The sequence below is a fragment of the Dermacentor silvarum genome, chromosome 4 (genome assembly GCF_013339745.2).
Source record: "Dermacentor silvarum isolate Dsil-2018 chromosome 4, BIME_Dsil_1.4, whole genome shotgun sequence".
In the NCBI taxonomy this organism is placed as follows: domain Eukaryota; kingdom Metazoa; phylum Arthropoda; class Arachnida; order Ixodida; family Ixodidae; genus Dermacentor; species Dermacentor silvarum.
The window spans coordinates 163,414,547-163,432,719 of record NC_051157.2 but is presented as its reverse complement, the minus strand read 5'-3'; the positions used below and the strand labels follow the sequence as shown (position 1 = coordinate 163,432,719).

The 18,173-nt window shown below is 46.5% G+C and overlaps 1 protein-coding gene across 8 annotated transcripts in view; it reads left to right on the top strand.

The window, feature by feature from the left end:
• LOC119450760 (scoloptoxin SSD43) overlaps positions 1-18,173 on the top strand; it is a 90,589-nt gene that overhangs the window by 43,330 nt on the left and 29,086 nt on the right. The window contains exon 1 of one of the 8 annotated variants that reach the window (XM_049666192.1): positions 14,687-14,789. The exons of the other annotated variants lie outside the window; for them this stretch is intronic. The gene's annotated coding sequence lies outside the window, so the exon portion shown is untranslated. Of the gene's footprint in view, positions 1-14,686; positions 14,790-18,173 lie in introns of those variants that run through there. 8 annotated transcript variants of the gene reach the window in all.

Here is an 18,173-nt window from a genome sequence, read left to right as displayed (position 1 = left end):
GTTCGTGATGGTGTCCACCGTAGCTGCCGCGCCGCCGGCTCTGCCACCGCCATTGGGGACCGTAACCGCTATCACCAGAAATACGAAGAAAGTGCGCGTTTACCGCCTGGAATCGCACCCGTGCCTGCTGCGTGGGAGCCAGGTACTTTACCACTGAGCCACGCATGCGCTTGCTATCGGGCCGCGCAAAATGTCCTATAAACGCAGGCGCAGACGATCCGAGTCTCCGCCAGTATGGTGGTGCCATCTAGTTAAGGCGCCTGCAAACGTAGCGTGCGCAGGCGCAGACGACGAGATGCCAGTCAGACGAGGCGCGCAATAAAAAAACACGCGATCCCCAGCCTCCGTCAGTATGTTGGCGCCATCTACTTAAGGTGCCTGCAAACGCCGCGTGCGCAGGCGCAGAATACCAGATGCGATTCAGACGAGGCGCGCAATCAACTCGATTCCGATGTGAGATGTGCACCACGTGTTCTGGATACCTCTTCGGTGCACGTTATGGCGTCTTCTCGCAAGGTACGAACCGCTGCTGAAGAAGCGAATCGTAGAGCTACGTGCGCGGCTACAACCAGGCATCATCGGGCTCAGAAGACTGCTGTGCAAAGAACATTACAAGCCCCAGCTCGCCGTCGACGCCGGGCGGACAGTTCAGATCGTTCTCGTCAAAATGAGGCGAGGAGACTTTGTCGCGAAGACCCTGGTGTGCGTGGTGCCAAAATTGGAGCTACTCTTGAGCCGCTCCATCATCTTACGCTGTGACTTTGCTCGTGTGCCGCGAAGGCCTGTGACTTTTTCTTGCCAATACCTACGCGCTTCATTATTATTTTAACTTGATATGCAGGATACAGGCAGCAGGAAACGTGGAAAAGAGGAATGGACAAGCAAGATATTGTGCTTAGATCTCACTGACCTTTTCAGCGACTTTTGTTGTTGTTAATTTCGCCTGCTTCAGAAACTTTACTGAATACACTTGCTCCGAGCACGTATCACTTCCATATGTATAGTATACGGCATCTCGCACTGCCTCATCTTGCATCAACCCATCCACCAACACATTTAAAACTTTTCTTTTCGCAAATAGAATACACACGACACAACATTCGTAAAATTGTAGAACGAGTCCAAATTCATAAACTTTATGAAAAATTTGGGAGAGTTGACAAGTTTGCTTATCGCGATATGATTCAGGCTAGCAGTATGCTTGGCTATTGGTCCTGCTGTAGCTTTCTATTACAAGCGTTTTATTTATATCAGCCTAGTAGACAGCCCCGAATGACGAAGCAGGCGTCAATGTCACTAGGTTCCAATGACTTTGTCTATCAGTTACTCTGCATGTGCCACACTCGGAAGAAGTATTGGCCAAGGTTGAAAAGCAAAACGAACACGCGCTAATATTGCGGTCTGGACGCTGGTATTTAAACGAATAGATTCAATGGTCATGCTCTTTTCCTATCTGTTCCCAACAAGGTATCTGCCTGACGACGCCAAAGGTACATATTGTCACGAGTGGTGCTAGACACCGGTAACTACAGTAGGCGAGCGTACGGCAAGACAAACATTTATTGAGGCGAACTTGTGCCCCGCATAATCAAAAACCAACTGTAGCCCAGTAAGAGCAACATGTGCGAGCACGGACGGCGATCGGCAAAAACAGAGAGCATCATCAATGTGCAGGCAGTACTTAAAGGCTGCGAAGGGACATGCGCAGTACTATCGCGAGAGATAGCGCGAGTTGCCCTGCCTGATACGATGGGCCCATCGTAGGTACGAAGCTGGTATCATGGTAGGTTTGCGCGAGTGCTTAAACGCGATAGCAATCGTCATGCGAAAGTCATCGGAACAGATGTAAAGACCATAAGGCACGTGGCAATATAGTGCAGTGTTTGGAGAGAAAATTGACAATTTTTAGAACAATATGGCTGTGCTTTCATTGCCGCGCCAGTACACAGCATAAGTGTAAAGTAGGCTAAGTTCCCCTAAAAATCTGATTGCGGTTAGCGTGGGGCCCTCCGGGCCCATGTCATTCAACTTTCATGTAAAACTTAATTTTAACGTATAAATATTACGTTGCGCGTGCGGTGGAGGAAGAAGATCGGGTGATGAACGACGAATATTGTTATGCAGCCTTGTCAAATCTCATGCTCGCCATCTTCACCTTTGTACATAAACGCCTATAGTGAACGCAACATTGCGGTGGAGGTACGGGTAAGACGACCAACAACGGAACCACTACCTTATGGACTTCGCCGAAGTCATCACCTCGCAGGACCACCTCCTTCTTCGACCGACATGTCTAACGACGGAGATTCTCGGGAACCAGTGCCGGGCAGCTCCTATCCAGCTCTCAAAGAGCCACACACCTTCGCGGGCTGAATGAATGAGGACGTAAAAGAATGGCTCACTCAATGGAAGCGGGTGAGCAGCAATTACAAAAAAGTTGTCGCAGTTTCACCTGAAAGGCGAAGCATCAATTGCGATAGCAAACTTGTAGAGAGCTATACGGAGTAATGATATTAGCTTTATCAGCTGTATAAACTTGGACATGCAGCAGCATCGGCAACACGCAGAACTGTTGTCGACGCCATCGGCGTTTTGCCCGCGTTCGCTCAAAATGCGTGCGGCGTTGGTGACTGTTGCCGGAGCCTATGATATAAATAGGCACTGCGTGCCGCAGCTAAACGTCGCCTTCCTTCCCTTCCCCTCCCCCACGGCCTCTCGCTCGTCGGAAGAAGGCGCGTTTGCTCTACATACATGGTGATTGTGAAGGAGAACAGAGACGCCTACTTCTGCAGCCCTTAAGCGAGCACGGCGCAGAACGCGCGTTTGTTCTCCGCCGTGCGTTCACTCCCCGTGAAAGACGCGCCCCTCGCGCCCTTTCACTCGCACATACAGCGTTCGGCGCGCGGCGACGATTTCTTCTCCAAATGACGTCATACGGAACCTCACGGCGACGGCGACGGCGACGCCGACGGCAGAAATCTGCTTTTGAGTGTCCATATAATTGCTATCGCAATAATAAAATTATGCCGCATAGCTATCAAACGTGCTTTTCTCTTTTGCTGATACCGATCTGCTATTATATAATAACAACGAAGAAATGCTAACGACATGGGAGCTCTTCGTGGAGGACATAAAATAGTGTTTTCGTGACTACGATGCGAGAAAGAAGTGCGCTGGGCAAACGTTTACATTAAGGGCTTAGCTACACGGGAAACTATTACAACTAATATATAAAAATTCAGAAGCAAACAAGTTCATGTCTAGCATGTCCGAAGATGCGCAGAGGATGTAAATAACTTCCTGGTCAGTCGAGGAACTCTGGATTCGGTGTGTGAGACAATACGGCACTGACACGCATATGAAACTTTGAAACAGCGTAGAATAAAGCTGAAGTTCGTTCGTTTGAACAATGTCACCTAGGTGGCCAGCGTTGATGCGATGTTATCTGTTGATTTTTCTTCACCTATCCATCAAATTTTTCTTGAAGAGCTGCTCGCACATGAACAAATGTTACGTGGCCTAACATACACCCTTGAAACGAACTTAGGGTAGGACACGACAACCTCACCCGCCGTGGTTGCTCAGTGGCTATGGTGTTGGGCTGCTGAGCACGAGGTCGCGGGATCGAATCCCGGCCACGGCGGCCGCATTTCGATGGGGGCGAAATGCGAAAACACCCGTGTACTTAGATTTAGGTGCACGTTAAAGAACCCCAGGTGGTCCAAATTTCCGCAGTCCCTCACTACGGCGTGCCTCATAATCGAACTGGTTTTGGCACGTAAAACCCCATAATTTAATTTTTTTTAAATTTTTGACACGACAACCTCGCCGCTTGTGCGTTTCAAGTACCCATAAGTGAACGCTAATTTGCTGTATTCAGACGAATTCAGACGTTGCTGAATCCAGACGCATACGGCAGTCCGTTTAAACCTGTCTTCTGAGATCCAGCTATTCTCAGCATTGCCGTTTCGATCGTTCATTCCCCAACCGACAAGCGGCTATTACATGCGTCACAAGTACGTGAAATCTTGTGCACAATCCAACGTGCCGCAAGACTTCGAAGGGCAGCGTCGACTTCGCCCTGCTCTAGTGTGCCGCAGCTGTGGTGTGCCAGGTCAACTGTCGACTTATTGTAATCAGCCGCAGGTGCCATGGTATGATTCACCTGCATCCTCGACGCGGCCTGGTGTTCCACCTTTCTATGTGCGCTGATTCACCCAATCACCTCTCAGTACCAGCTTCTGGTACGGAAACTTGCGGAATCACTCGCGTTTCTCTGACCTAAGTGTGATGCCACCTCCAGTAACTCTGTTGTGCCGGTCTCCTTCGCCACGTCGTCGATTGCCGTCACCCCCTCAGGAAAAAAACATGACCGTGCGGCCCATGGAAGTGAGGTTGATGCAGCCTCACTGCAGAACGAGATGCCTCCGCTAGAGTTATTAAAATAAAACAAAGTGCACATTTTTGTTGATGGCGTACCAATAATGGCCTTGGTGGACACTGGTGCTACTGTTTTGGTCATGAGCGTTGACTTGAAACGCCGTTTAGGATGCAAACTGCTGTTTTTGTTTGACAAGGTGACAACATTCTATGGTGTGAATGGAGAATCGTTGCAACCTACTGGTGTTTGTATCGCGGAATTGTCGTTAGGTGATTAAGTTTTTATCTCTAAATTTGAGATGCTTCCATGAATTACACATGACGTGATTTGAGGAATAGATTTTCTTCGAATGTGTGCTGCCACGGTTGACTGCAGAACTGGAGAGATGTGTTTGAGCAGCTGTGTTCCTAATGGGCTGAGGGATGATTTGGCCAGGCAAGGTGGTGTGTTCCTGGTCTTCGAACATACTGTTGTCCCGGTCTTCTGTGCTTTATGCGTTCCAGTGACTTCTTTCAACATTTACCACGAGGCATTTGACGTGGCAGTAGAGCCTGTCAATTCGAATAAGCAGCTATTACACATAAATACACAAGGAAGAGGGTATTGGTATAGGTGGCGTGGAGCAGAGGTAGAATACCCGGCCTCAAATCTGAAGGTCGTAAGTTCGAATCCTACTCTAGTCCACTACATTTTCAGGCATGGAGTGGCGCCTGACACCGGCAAGAAAAAAAATATATCGCCGAGAGCTAGTGGGGCTATACTAGTTCCGGAGCAACCAAACCAGGAAGGCCCACTAAACTTCATCAAAGTCACTCCCTCACCAGAACAGGAATTGGCCTCCCTGGCGCAGTATTCGGCCACTACCTCCCTCATGACTCCGACAATTAACCAATGGCCCTCAGTTCCCAGTGGCGGCGGAGCACCTGACCAAGGCGGCGGTCAGACCTGCTACGCGGCAGAGGGTGCTAAGAATCTCTCGGTCAATATAGGCCGCCAATGGAGACTGAACCTGACAACGTTCAACACGCGCACCCTCTCGAGTGAGGCTAGCTTAGCAGGACTATTTGAGGAATTATCAGGCATTGCCAGGGATATTATTGGCCTTAGTGGGGTTAGAAGAACTGGTGAGGCTTACACAGTGCTGAATAACGGCCACGTCCTCTGCTACAGAGGTCTTCCAGATAAGAGAGAATCCGGGGTAGGATTTCTAGTGCATAACAACATAGCGGGCAACATTGATGAATTATACAGCATTAATGAGAGGGTAGCAGTCGTCGTAATAAAGCTGAATAGGAGGTACAAAATGAAGGTAGTAAAAGCCTATGCCCCAACCTCTAGTCACGATGATGAAGAAATAGAACAGCTTTATGAAGATGTTGAACTAGCAATGAGAAAAGTGCAAACTCAGTATACTTTAGTCATCGGCGAATTCAATGCAAAAGTGGGGAAAAAGCAGGTTGGTGAGCAAGCAATTGGCAACTACGGCATCGATTCCAGGAATGCAAGAGGAGAGATGTTAGTAGAATTCGCGGAAAGGAATAGGCTCCGAATAATGCATACCTTTTTCAGGAAGCGCAGCAACAGGAGGTGGACGTGGAAAAGCCCTAATGGAGAAACAAGGAATGCAATAATTTCATACTCTCTGCCCATCCAAGTATAGTGCAGGATGTAGAAGTGTTAGGTAAGGTTAAGTGCAGTGACCATAGATCAGTGAGGTATAGGATTTCTCTCAATTTGAAGAGAGAGAGAGAGTGAAATTAGTCAAGAGGAAACAGGCCAACTAGAGGCCTTAAGGGTAAAAGCAGACCAATTCAGACTGGTGCTTGCAAACAAATATGCAGCTTTAGAAAAGGAAGATAAAGACAACATAGAGGTAATTAATGAAACCGTAACTAGGTTGATCTCAGAAGCAGCAATTGAAGTGGGAGGTAGGGCACCAAGGCAACCAGTAGGTAAGCTCTCCCAAGAAACAAAGGACCTAATAAAGAAACGACAGAAGATTAAAATGTCCAACTCAAGAGATCAGATAGAATTCGCTGAACTGTCAAAACTAATCAACAAGAAAAAAGTAAGGGGTATTCGAAATTATAACGTGGGAAAGATTGAGGAAGCCGTAAAATATGGACGCAGCATTAAATCAGTAAGAAGAAAGCTTGGCATGGGACAAGGCAAGATGTATGCACTGAAAGATAAGCATGGCAATATCATCAGCAATTTCGATGACATAGTAAAAGCAGCGGAAGAATTCTGTACTGGCTTGTACAGTGCCCAAAACAGCCAAGCTACTTTCATTCAAAATAGTGATGAACCGGATACAGGGGCTCCTTCTATAACGAGCGCTGAAGTTAGGAGGGCCTTGAAAAACATGACCAGGGGAAAAGCTGCTGGAGAAGATAGAATAACAGTAAATGTAATCAAAGATGAAGGAGATATCATGCTTGAAAAGCTTGTGGCCCTTTATACGCAATGCCTCACAACTTCATGTGTACCAGAGAGCTGGAAGAACGCCAACATTATACTAATCCATAAGAAGGGAGACGTAAAAGAACTGAAGAATTATAGACTGATTTGCTTGCTTTCAGTATTGTATAAAATATTCACCAAGATAATTTCCAATAGAATCAGGGCAACACTTGTCTTCAGCCAACCAAGAGAACAGGCTGGCTTCAGGAAGGGATATTCTACGATGGATCATATCCATGTCATAAATCAGGTAATTCAGAAATATGCGGAGTACATTCAACCTCTCTACTTGGCTTTCATAGATTATGAAAAGGCATTTGATTCAGTAGAGATACCAGCAGTCATAGAGGCATTGCGTAATCAAGGAGTACAGGAGGCATACGTGAATATCTTAGCAAACATCTACAAGGATTCCACAGCTACCTTGGTTCTCCACAAGAAAAGTAGAAAGTTACCTATCAAGAAAGGGGTCAGGCAAGGAGACACAATCTCTCCAATGCTATTCATTGCATGCTTAGAAGAAGTATTCAAGCTCTTAGACTGGGAAGGCTTAGGAGTGAGGATCAACGGCGAATATCTCAGCAACCTTCGGTTTGCAGATGACATTGTCCTATTCAGCAACAATGGAGACGAACTACAACAAATGATTGAGGACCTTAATCGAGAAAGTGAAAGAATTGGGTTGAAGATGAATATGCAGAAGAGAAAGATAATGTTCAATAGCCTGGTAAGGGAACAAGAATTCAGGACCGCCCGTCAGCCTCTACAGTCTGTAAACGAGTACGTTTATCTAGGTCAATTACTCACAGGGGACCCTGGTCACGAGAAAGAAATTTACAGAAGAATATAATTCGGTTGGAGTGCATACGGCAGACTTTACCAAATCCTGACTGGGAGCTTACCACTGTCGTTGAAAAGAAAAGTGTACAATCATTGCATTCTACCGGTGCTAACATATGGGGCAGAAACTTGGAGGTTAACAAAGAAGCTCGAGAACAAGTTAAGGACCGCACAAAGAGCGATGGAACGAAAAATCTTAGGACTAACGTTAAGAGACAGGAAGAGAGCGGTGTGGATCAGAGAACAAACGGGGATAGCCGATATTCTAGTTGACATTAAGCGGAAGAAATGGAGCTCGGCAGGCCATGTAATGCGTAGGATGGATAACCGGTGGACCATTAGGGTTACAGAATGGATATCAAGAGAAGGGAAGCGCAGTCGAGGTCCGCAGAAAACCAGATGGGATGATGATGTTAGGAAATTTGCAGGCGCAAGTTGGAATACGCTAAACAGGGGTAATTGGAGATCGCAATGAGAGGCCTTCGTCCTGCAGTGGACATAAAATATAGGCTGATGATGATGATGATAATGATGTTGATTACGATTGATTCCACATTACGAAATGTCCTTAGAGCAAGAGCGTACTGACTAAGTAGGGTGAACTGTTTGACTGAGCCAATGGCTTTGCCGGTCGGCCTGAAACTTGCTTTAATAAAGAACACTTGCCGACCACAGCAGCTGTCCTCACTGATGTTCCTGGCGACCGAGTCGGCACGTACTCAGATGATCGAGAAGTCCCTCACCACTAGCAAGTGCCCTATGATTACACATGTTTTTTGAAATATCTACCTGTGTTTGTGTTTTCTCAGAGTGAGAGTGCACCCACTATTCTTGCATTCTGCACGAGCCACAGGATCAATACGGGAACAGTACACATTGTTCGTCGAAAGCCCCACTGCGTACGCCGCTGGAACACAAGATAAATGTTGACCAATTGCGTGAAATGCTACAAAGTGGTGTCATTCAAGAGTCATCCGGTCTTTGGGCAGCTCCAGTAATACTTTTCATAAATAAATACCCTACCTGCACATTCTGCGTCGACTATCGCCGTCTAAATTCCGTCACAAAGAAGACGTTGATCGTCTCCCGTCAAATGATGGCACCCTGAATTATCTTCATTCTGCATCTTATTATATTTTATTGACGTACGCTCAGGCTACTGGTAAATTCCTAGGCATCCAGTGGACAAAGAAAACAGGTCAATCATAACCCACAATGGACTGTGTGAATTCTATGTAATGTCATTTGGCCTGTGCAATGCACCCTCTACATTTGAAATATTCATGGATACCAGTTTGCTTCTCTTAAAATAGAATATTTGTATGATTGATCTCGGTTGAACAGTGGTCTTCGGTTTCACTTCTAGTAATGAAAATTAGCTACTGGACGTTGTTTTGTACTGTATTAGAAATGCTGATCTAGTTTTCAATGCGACGAAGTGGTGTCGCTTCCACCTTTGGGCTGGTACAAGTCGTCCACAAAAATGACTTCAGACGCGTTCCAAGCAAGCTTTTCACATTTCACAAACAAGTCTAAGCAGATTTTCTCGCTTTATTTGATGCTATTTTGAAGCTTATGGTGTCCCATCTTTTTCAACAATTCAATGAACGTTTGCCGAAAGATTGTAAACAAAAGTGCCTTGTACTCATTTGTTACTGCTTAAACGGCTTCAATATTCTTTGAATTGATGCACTTGTGAGACAAAACAGCAAAACTACCTTGTTTAATAATTCAAGAAGTGAATGATCCAGCACGTATTTAGCGATGCGCATCACCGACAGGTTGAACTATTGAGCCTTAAGTCAGTTTCATATGGTTTATCTGGAGCACAATAAATCAATGCAGTCGCACACGTAGCAATGCGATTTCAACGATGTGGCTGGTGCGACCCCAGGGTTGCTTGCGGTCAAGTTTTGTAACATACACCGCATAATTTTTCAAATGTAATGAAAAAAAGAAACCTGTGCTTTATGATATTATTGACCTGTCTTCATTAGCAGCAAATTAGAGGCGTGTCTGTTAGTTTAAAAACGCTTTGAAGTTGAAGTGTGTTCTGCAGTGCGCAACAGCGGCTTAAGATGTGGTTTCATTCTACACAAGAACCACCATAGTAATGACATCCGTACAGTTAATCATGCACATGACGAATCATCTGTTCAAAAACCCGTCCAAGGTAACACACTGGCTAGTCCATTGAAATTATTTTAAAATTCAATGATTTTAATTTTGATGGTTCGCATTATTCTCAAATAAGTGGCACATCGACGGGCACTCGCATTGCTCTTTTGTTATGCTAACATTTTTCTGTCTCTGCTGAAAAACGACTCAATTGGCAATCGTGCACTAAAACAACTTTATTCAAAGCAATTTATAGGCCATATTTTCCTAATCTGGACTCACGGTGGTGACGAGCTTTCATCCTTTATAGCGGATTTCAATGCCTTAGTCCCACCCATTCTTTTTTTTTGCACGAATTAAAGGGTCCCTGAAACGGTTCGGACAAATTTTGTAGACGCGTAGGGTGCAGCTACAGTAAAACAATCGCGTCACAATTTAAGCAAAGCGTCTGATATTAAGAGAGCTACGGACGGTTAGAAGTTACCCTCCTCCCTAGCCATGCACTTCCTCCTCAACTTGTTCGCCGAGGGATCGGGGCTAAGCTCCACCTTCGCTGGCCCTACGCCATTTTGTGACGTGTTGTCATCTACTTCCAGTTGTCTTGTAGCCAGCGCGCGAACTCTCTCCAACCTCTCCGCTAGCCGCCCGGCCGTCGATCCCCAGCGAGAGCGATCAAGCAGAGTGCGTTGCGAGCGTTCTGTCGCAGCGCCGAGCATGTCCGCTATTCCGGTAACCACAGGCGAGCTGGGTGTTTTGACGGATAGGCAAAGGCGTAAACTAAAGCCCCGCCATACCGCTGTGATGAAGGAGCTTCGTAGATGAACGTAGGCGGCCTGATCGGCATGCATGGTCCAGCCATCTGGTGGCGCAGAGCTTAACCAGCCAAATACAGAGTTAAGATTCCTGTAACCAAGTGCAAAACAGTTTAAACATATAAAAAGACAACGTGCTCAAGATTACGCTCCTGCCAAAAATTTGAGCCAGCAGCAGAGTAGAAAAAACTAGGTTACTGCTCTATTAGCTGTGTGTTCGGTTGAACTTTGTGCCGCCAGGTGACTGCACCGTGCAAGCAATTCACGTTTGCGGTTCCGTTCATCACGTAAAACGTGGTAAAACTTGCGCTTGCGTTTACCTGAATACCGGACACGCTAAAATCCATTGTAGTAATTTTTAAACGCGAAGTGACGGCCGCAAACGCGTAGATGCTGGCACCGTTTGAATACCAACAGTCCGATGCGCTGCAGCCACTCCCCTCGTCTGCTGCCTTGCAGCGGGGCACGATCATAGAATAAAGAACCAACGATGTCGCAGCTTGACATGTCGCCGATCGCTACGTTTGCAGCCCACAAGGCAACAAGGGCGAACCATGGTGCTTGCGAAAAGAAAGAACAAGACCAACAGTGACCGCGCCGCTCTCGTCAACACGGATCACATTTTAACATAAGCAGATGACACTTGCTGTGGGACGGAAGTGCTTTTAGTGTAGTGATACATGTCCTTGTACATTCTCTTTCTGTTACTTTCTTTTTATAGAAACACATTAAATAACATCTAAACTATTACGAACAACATTTGTTCACCATAACGTTAGAAAAATTAACGATGACGCGCCATGGGCAGCCAATCGGACAGTGGGCCCAGTGACGTGATATGGTCAAATCGCGTCACTTGGTCACAAAACTCTGCCGATTGGCGTGCTGCGATCGGTAGCGATGTATCTTTTTGAAACCTTACAATAAATTACACGCTTTACGTGGAGCGCTTAGATGTGTCAAGTAATTATCAGAAGGACCTACTCTAACGACTCAGTATGTTTGTACAAAATCGTCAAAATCGTTTCAGGGTCCCTTTCACTTTGTGGACATTACAGTTTCCTTGTCAGGAAAAAAAAAGAGGTCGTTAATCTCTAAAGAGCATAAGGTGTGGATTGGAGTATTTACACATTTATGCTAGTTTTAAATGTGGCTGCAATATCACGGTATACTTTACTACCTACACCATAAAATATAGCTGTGAAATGTAGCGGCGTGTGCTCATTTTCTGACTTGTACTTTCACGTCGCGGCGTTGCGTTGCTGACCTCGGAGTCGCGTGATAACCAGACCGTGCTTTTGGCCCTTAGCAACCCAGAATTTATTTTACTTGTGTGCACATCTAGAAAGCGTGGTAATCATCTCAACGCCCTCCATGCTGGATTTCCACAACGCCCCTCAACAGGTGATTTGATTCGGTGTGATTTAAACGCAAACAACACCTAAAATACTTTATGCGGCGAATGGTTTCTGCAGGTTCAGAAAAAAATACTAATAAAAACTCATATGGAGAAAGAGATTGGTGAAAGAGCAGTATACAAGTAAAATAAAATCAGAGTCACTTCTGTGATGACTGAGACGGACAACTCCAACATGTTTGATGAAGCGAAACGGCTATTTCAGGGAATCTGCATGTGTCTGGTACTTGTCCGCATGAATCAGATGTCGTTGCATTGTTTTCACCAGTAAAGTCCCTATATAAGAAAAGTACCGCCATCCTTTGATCAACGCGGCTTCTCTCTCTCCTGTGTCTCCGATTGGACGATGATAGTGCGCGCTTTCATTTCTTTCTATTTTGTTTTTTTTTCCGCCTCAGAGCCATGTTGAAAGTCACTCTGCGCAGCCGCAGTCGTTGCCGGCGGTGGCGGCGCGCGCCCGACCTGAAAGCTTCAACGTGGACTTCCTAGGAGCGCCACCGTCGACTTGCTTTCGCAAGCAAAAAAATAAAGAAAAAAAAAACCAAGCGCTTTAGGAGAGGACACGGCGGAGGAAAGAGTAGATGGCGGTACTTTTACTGTATAGGGACTTACGTCACCCGAAAACACAGCTGCCTCTCAAGTATGAAAGAACGCAAAGAAATCTTATCTACGCCAATCTTTCAACGCCATAGCCACTGGGGAACCGCGGCCGCCAGGTTTCCAGCGATATGCGTCAGTGACAGGAAATTTACCGCAGAGATAAGGCGGGGATGTCCACTCGTCGATGAGCCTACATGAGCTCGGATTCAAGCCGCCTGGCGAAGTGAAGATCACGCGCCAGCCTGGCGCACGTCCAAGGCAAGACATTTTTTTTCATTGTTTTAGCTCTTTGTCCTGCGGTCACAACAGAGAAGCGCGGGCGTGAAACCTGGAAGTATACAGGGTGTTTCAATTAACTTGGGCCAAACTTTAAAAATATACAAATGCTACGTAGTTGGACAGAACCAAGGTAATGTTGTTTGCCTTCGCTTGGAGATATTCAGATTCATTTTTTATTCCGCCTAATTAGACAAATAATTAATTAATCAACTTCTCAATGAAATGAAAAGCGTCAATGAGAAAACCGTAGAGCATCATGAGAAACACCCGATACAGCTTTCTGTTGCTCAATACGTGCTACATAAAAGCGTTTTTTCGAGCGGGAAAGATGCACGCGAATACACGCAAAGTGCCTCGAGTGGCCAGTCGGGTAGCAATATTGCTTGTAATAGCGGGCTTATTTCAGGCTCGGAAAAACACTTTTATGTGGCACGTATTTAGCTGCAGAAAGCTGTATCGGGAATTTCTGAAGTTGCTCTACAATTTTCTCATTGGCAGTTTTCAACTAATTATGCTAACTGAGAAGTTCATTACTTCATGAATTACCTAATTAGGCGGAATACAAAAAAGAATCTGAGTATCACCAAGCGACGGCAAACAACATTACCTTGGTTCTGTCCAGCTACGTGGCCTTTGCATATGTTTAAGTCTTTGTGCACGATAGTTGGGACACCCTGTATAGCGTAGAGGGGAAGCAGGAGCGTCAGATTTGGCGTTGGGAGGCCTGGCCTGTGCCCTTGCAGACACCACCCTGCGGCCACTACGCTTGATGAAATAGATAAGTTGGTGATGCAAACCCATTGGTGACATGGGTTGGCATCTATTCGGTCATTTTGTATGTATTGTGCATTGTAGCTCCGTGCCCGCATAACTATCACAGTACAATTCTTATTGTGTTCGAATATAAAATGCGCTCACTCCTAAATCCTGCATGGTCCCACTGCCGTAAGGCGCTGTGTCTTTTTCTTCAGTGTATCTGAAAGGTCTTTGTTTTTTTTTTGTGCATGGGATATAACTGCAGTGTTGAAGAGTGTAGGACCTGCAGTAAAACAGCACCTTTCGGCGTCAACGGAATTAGTGAGCCAGGTGCTCACCGAAAAAAAAAAAGAATATATTGGTGAGGTTGGAGCGATAAACTACCGACTGAAATAAGAAGGGAAACCTTAAAAGTTCGTTTTCAACAGATTTGCCGGAAAAAAGAACACAAAGAAAAGGAATTGCCGGGCGGCAATGAAAAACAGGACGATACGCCGAATTTTGCGAAAATAGGAATCGAGGAGGCTGAAGCCTACTACTAAGTGGTTCGTTGGGAAAGGGGAAAGGTTGGCGCTATCTTCTGCAGCCCTTGAGGGAGCACGGCTCAGCGCCAGGCTGAAGCCTCAGTTAGAGGTAAAGCTTTATGTGTCGCACCTTCCCTCTTTCCCCAGTTTCTTGCACAGTTGAATGAGCATTTGACAAGTACATCACAGCTATACACGCACGTCGTAATCTTAGCAATCGGTTGTTTTCATACTGAAATCTACTGTAAACAGCACGAAAACAGTGAACAGAACGTGTACACACCGCGAAAATAGGCACGAACAGCTGGGTTGGCCGCTAAGTGTTTGTTTTTCGTACGCGCGCAGAAAGCGAGCACTGCCCGCTTCTGCGAAAGAAGATAGCCATGAAAGAAAACAAACTGTCAGGAATGATCGAGCGCGGCAGCTTAGTGAAGTATTTTTCTAAAAGGTTCGCTGGCGTGACTCAGACTTTGTTTTCGTTTGAACTGTTCTTTTCCTTTGAGCCAGCTTCTGTATTTAGAAAGTGGCTTATAGGATGACTCTTAACCTATTCCCGATATCAAAACAGCTACTGACTAATTTGTGCGACAACGCTTATGGTAGGTTTCCTTGAAGTCTATTTTACGCATTTAGAATTGTGATTACCATATGGACTTACTGTCTTGGGCCACTCATTGTACATGGCGTATGGCAGCGGCACGCTCGTTTGCCCCACCGTTTACAGTATACTCTGAAAGTGTGGCGCGTTCGCAGAAAGATCATTCGGGAAAAGGGAAACGCATCGGATGTATTTTTCCGCTACGCAGCAGTGTCATATATATATGTATATATATATATATATATATATATATATATATATACATATATTGCAAGCCGTAAGTATGCTTTCCTGTATACGTGTGTGATTAACGTTTCATAGCTCATTCTATGGCACACTGCAACCTATTATTTTGGGGTTGGATATGTTGTCGCTTTCGCTGCATTTTACACCTCTATCTAGAGCTAAACGCAATAATCATTCATATTTATGTAGGCACTCTACTTTTATCTATCACCACACAATGTTTATGAATGTGCCATATATTTACATCGCTACTTTCATAGTCTTAAATGCGACTCGTTAGTCACAGGGGTATCTTCGCCCAACGACTCGGAGCTTGACCAGGTCGACCAGCGGATAGGGCACAGGCAGAGACGAGGCAGCGTAAGACGAAACACAAGACGTTTATTCGTTACATAAGGAACGGTCTGCTCAACAAGCTGCTTATGAAAGATGAACGCTGTCTCTCCGGTGAGGCCTGCCTCTTTATATAAAGGATGGTTACTCCGGAACACTTTGGCCCAGGGTACTGTGACGTAAACGTAGCCATAGCACGGGGCGATTGTCATGTGCGCGCATGAAGTTCTTTCGCAGACAGGCTGGCACCCACTCTCACATTGGGCCACAACTGCACACACAGACGCCAATGCGCACCGGAGCTATAATCACGTGGCTTTTGGCATTTTGAATTGTGCGAAATGTCTTCGTTGTCCGAGCGAAGTTCTTCAAGATGTTGACGTTAGTGTTCGCAGTGGGACCTGAATCTGGAGCTGAGCCACCAAAGTAGATAAGCATTCGAAAAGGCTACTGAGAATTCTTTAGTTTGTTGCAACCTGAAATTTCCTGCATTATGATTGACGCGTGAGGTGCGTATAGTATGACGGTACAAGGGTTTGTAAGTGGTATCCGAGCCGGATACTCAGCGCCTGAAGGTTGTCTATTCTTCTCTTCATAAACATATGTATATATATATAGAAACTTTATTTGGCTGGAAAATATTTTAAGTATAGCGGTGGTCGGAGCCCCTCAGTCCAGGGCCCCACTGGCCTCTGCCGCCTGCCTGACCTGGCTAATTAAGGACTTTTGTCCTGCCAAGTCGGAACGGGCGAGCTGTGCCTCCCACTGCTCCATTGAGATATTATTAGTGGGCCTATGAGGGTGCTTACTACACTCCCAGGTCACATGTATTAGTGTCGGTATGCCACCGCACCAAGGGCATGTGGCCCTATAGCGGGTGGGATACATGGCATTTAGCAGTTTTAGATGGGGGAATACCCCGGTCTGTATTTTGCGCCAATCGGCGGCCTCTTCCCCGCTAAGTTGTGGGTGAGGCGGCGGGTATTTTCTGCGGACTCCGCGCTGATGAGCAAGGATGTCTTTTGCATTTAAATTGATGGGATTTTGTGAGGGATAGTGTGAGGGGTTGGGGTTCGAAGAGGACGCCATCGCTCGGTTAGTAGACGCTCGAGCTAAAGCGTTAGCCTGTTCGTTCCCCTGTACCCCCGAATGTCCCGGGCACCAGAGTAGGCGATGGCGGTGGTTGAACGATTTGGGGATTATCGCGAGGCTAGCCGCAGTCACGTGCCCCTTAAGAAACATGCAACATGTCTCCCGGGAGTCAGTGACCACGACTGAGTCCCTTTCCGAACGCTCCGCGTGAGCGAGCGCGATCGCCACTGCTAACATTTCGGCTGAGGTGGGGGAGCCCGCCGTGGTCGACGCGGTAATTTGCTGCTGGCTGATCGCGTTCACGACTGCCAGGGCGTACCTCCTTTGGTAGCGCTGCCCGGTAGCCTCTGCATACGCAGCTGCGTCCGTGTAGTACGTATTGTACCTAGCGTTATTGGAGTACATCGATTGAATATGTTGTGCGCGTGCTTTGCGCCTTTCCTTGTTGTACTCGGGATGCATATTCTTGGGAATTGGAGCTACTGTAATTTTGGATCTCACCGAAGGAGGGAGAGGTACGGCCTCTTCGGTGAGATAAATCGGGTATGCTGGGATATTAAGTCGTGCCAATATTGCCCTACCAGTTTTTGTGAAGCTGAGGTGCTCCCTCTGTCGCATCAGAGTGGCCTGCCTCAGTTCGTCGAAAGTATTGTGTACTCCCAAAGCTAGCATGCGCTCCGTGGAGGTAGATTTAGGCAGGCCCAGAGCCGCCTTGAAAGCTGTTCGAATTATCGTGTTGGCCTGCCTCTCCTCTTCCCTGTTCAGGATTTGGTAGGGCAAGCCATATGTGATTCGACTAATCACTAAGGCCTGTACGAGCCTTAGGGTATCGATTTCTCGCATTCCCGCCTTTCTATACGTCACTCGACGTATCATTTGGGCTATGTTGTGGGTTGCGGATTTGATTGTTTTGAGCGTCTGTGCTGCTCTCCCGTCGCTCTGAAGCCACAAACCCAGGACTCGCATCGTAGGTACCTCTCGGACCATTTGGCCCTCAACCACAATGTTAATCGACCCTCTGGATTTGTAGCCTTTCGCGTGTATCCGGATGACCTCGGATTTTTCGGGCGCGCACTTCAGCCCGCTCGTTCGGGAAAATTTCTCCACCGCTAATACCGCGGTTTGGAGCGTGTATTCTTTTTCCCCTAGGGAACCTCTGCTCGCCCACAGCGTGATATCGTCAGCGTAAAGCGTGTAACCTAGGTCGGGTATCCGATCGAGATCGCGCGCGAGGCGACACATCGCCATGTTGAAGAGCAGAGGAGATATTATCGCTCCTTGAGGGGTTCCTTTGCTCGGCATTTTAAATATCTGCGACGTGATTTGGCCAATACTGATGCTGGCCTCGCGGTTGGAAAGAAATGCCCTTATGTAATTGTAGGTGCGCTCACCACAACCCGAACGTTCGAGTTCCTCGAGTATTGCGCCGTGAGAGACATTGTCGAAGGCTCATATATACATATATACAAATATACATATGTATATTTCTTATTATGTCCTATTCACTGAAGGGCTAGCTTGCACAGCGATACTAGGAGATTCGTGCATTGAAATGTATTTTAAGATGCCCTTAAGGTACACGAGAACGGTGTTCTCGTTAAATTGGTACATTCGAAATTGATATGGTTGCTCTCATTTCCGATAATAGAGTAGGCGGTGCATGACGAAAGGAAGGCCCCAGTAGCATGGAAGAATGAGTGCTTGAAGGGATGTG